Source organism: Pinus tabuliformis, chromosome 9, assembly GCF_031772625.1.
Source record: "Pinus tabuliformis cultivar Carrire ecotype Pingquan chromosome 9, CPIR1, whole genome shotgun sequence".
NCBI lineage: Eukaryota > Viridiplantae > Streptophyta > Pinopsida > Pinales > Pinaceae > Pinus > Pinus tabuliformis.
In genome coordinates this window covers 1,193,162,866-1,193,165,727 of record NC_142307.1, presented here as the reverse complement: position 1 = coordinate 1,193,165,727, position 2,862 = coordinate 1,193,162,866, and the positions used below count along the sequence as shown (strand labels likewise).

The 2,862-nt window shown below is 42.3% G+C and overlaps 1 pseudogene; it reads left to right on the top strand.

Annotated features, from left to right (window-relative positions):
- The first annotated feature begins 464 nt into the window (after positions 1-464).
- LOC149152820 (calcium-transporting ATPase, endoplasmic reticulum-type pseudogene) lies at positions 465-2,244 on the top strand (annotated as a pseudogene).
- Positions 2,245-2,862: the final 618 nt, after the last annotated feature.

Below are 2,862 nucleotides of genomic sequence, written 5' to 3'. Positions count from 1 at the left end.
ATTAACCAGAAGAGGACATGCAGCTCATTATAGAACTGTCGTCTGCATGTCGCCACGTACACCTGGCCACCTCACTCCTTCACCACAAATCACGCAGCAATTAACGAATGCTCAGCTGAAACTCACAGACTGTTGTTAACTTGCACTTGCAACATTTTCAACTGAAGTATGCATCCTCTGCTTCCACAAAATGATTAACCATCGTCGTCCATTGAGCTTTGTGGCCTGGTTCACAATTCTCCAGCGTATCGGGCTCACTTAGAGGTGCAGGGGCACTCTACAGGCGTTTCTATAGGAAGTCGTCTACAGGAAACGCAGAAAACAGCTCTGCAGAAGGAAAACCCGAGATTTTTGTCAAAATTCAAGCCTGAAATGAGAAAACTAGTTAAAGCTCGTGTCCAAGGTTACCAGGGTTCTTGAAAGTATTGATTTTGGAGTTTTTCAAACGCATTATAGATCTATTAATGGTGGAGCAATCTGAGGACAAGATATTCCCTGCTTGGTCTAAAACTGTTGAAGAATGCTTAGAAGAATATGATGTGAGCTTAGAGAATGGTTTAAATTCTCATGAAGTGGAAAAACACCGTCAAATATATGGATGGAATGAGCTCCAGAAGAAAAATGGTACACCTTTGTGGAAGCTGGTAGTGGAGCAATTTGATGATACAATTGTTAAAATACTTCTGCTGGCAGCTAGCATTTCATTTCTTCTCGCCTACTTTCGTGATAACGTGTCTTCTGAGGAGGGCATAACAGCCTATGTAGAGCCCCTGGTCATTCTCCTGATTCTCATCCTCAATGCCATTGTTGGAGTATGGAAGGAGAATAATTCTGAGAAGGCTTTGGAAGCTCTCAAAGAAATGCAATCTAATCATGCCAAAGTCTTGAGAGATGGACATTATGTTGTAGATCTTCCCTCCAGAGAACTTGTTCCAGGAGATATAGTGGAACTGAAGGTGGGAGACAAGGTTCCTGCAGATATGAGAATTGTGTCCCTCAAGACATCCACCTTTATGATGGAGCAGAGCTCCCTGACCAGAGAGAGCATGCCTGTCGTCAAAAGAACATATCCAGCCACCTTGTGTGACTGTGAGTTGCAGTCAAAAGAATGCATGGTGTTTGTAGGAACTACAGTTACCAATGGTTGTTGCACATGCATTGTTGTGAGCACTGGCATGTTTACAGAAATAGGTAAAATTCAGGCACAAATTCAGGAAGCTTCAATGGAATGTCATGATACCCCTTTGAAAATAAAGTTAGATGAATTTGGTGAAAGACTGACAACAATGATTGGTGCCATTTGTATTCTTGTCTGGATCATGAACTACAAATATTTTCTTTCATGGGAAGTCATAGATGGGTGGCCAAAAAAATATCAAGTTTTCCTTTGAGAAATGTACGTACTACTTTAAGATTGTTGTTGCTCTGGCAGTTGCTGCTATACCAGAGGGATTGCCTTCTGTGATTACTACATGTTTGGCTCTTGGCACTCGTAAGATGGCACAAAAGAATGCTATTGTGTGTAAGTTACCGAGCGTGGAGACTTTGGGTTGCACCACAGTGATTTGCTCTGATAAGACAGGTACTCTTACAACCAATCAGATGTCTGTCAGTGAGTTTATAGCCATAGGGCACAGTGCTGGTTCACTTAGAGAGTTTACTGTTGAAGGAACAACATATAATCCTGAGGATGGAAAAATATTGGATTGGCCTGCACATAATATGGGGGAAAATTTAGAAACTCTAGCAGAAGTTGCTGCAGTTTGCAATGATGCAGGGATATCTTGTCAAGGTCACCAGTTCCATGCTACTGGTATTCCCACTGAGGCAGCCTTGAAGGTATTAGTTGAAAAAATGGGAGTTCCAGACCCAATGGCAGGTGATACAAGTGCCATTCTCAACAGTGGCACAGTGAAATTGGGCAGTTGTGATTGGTGGATACAAAGATCAAAGAGGCGGGCTTTATTGGAGTTTGATTGTGATCGAAAATCCATGGGTGTTATTGTCACGGAACCAATGGGACAAAATCGTCTGCTAGTGAAGGGCGCCATGGAAAATTTGCTTGAAAGGAGTGCTTTTCAACAACTTGCAGATGGATTAGTTGTTGAATTAGATGATGCATCAAGGGAATTACTCTTGAGGAAGTTTCAGCAAATGAGTTCAAAGGCTTTGCGTTGTTTGGGATTGGCATACAAGGAAGTTTGGGGAGAGGGCAACAGAAGGAGAAATTGGTCGAGATTTTAGCTAGGGAGGCAGTACCTATTGTAGCCACCCTAAGCACATCCATCCCCTCCATGAACACTCATTTTTTCAAGGTTTAGACACAATCTGGTCATGGTTCAACCTTCTACAGGAAGCTACAGGACTTTATACAGGAAGTTCTGTATTTTTACCAGAAACATCCTGTAGAAGCCTTTGGGCAGGCCAGAATCAATTATGGAGAGGGATTTGAAGCTTGAAATTTGTTGAGGAGGCATGCAACCACTCTTTTCTTCCATCCTCCACTGGTTTCATCTCCTTTCACCACCATTTCCACCATCAGATTGAATATACTTGCGCAATCATACCAAAGCTGAAACTTCTCTAGGAAAAGGAGCACAAGCAGTGGGAAGAACAAAGAAGCATGGTTTCATGACTAAGAAGAGGGCATCACTTCAGAAGCTTGGCATGACAGGGAGGCCACCAGGGCCATCAAAGATGAGGAGATATATTGGTTGCTCAGAGGATGAGCAACACTTTCAGTAGGGGGGTGATGATGAGCCCCAAAAATGGATAATTATTTGGGCTCATTCAACCTCCTAATTCAACTTAATCCACCATTCTCATTAGTTTATTGCATGTTTTTGATTATATTTATGCTAA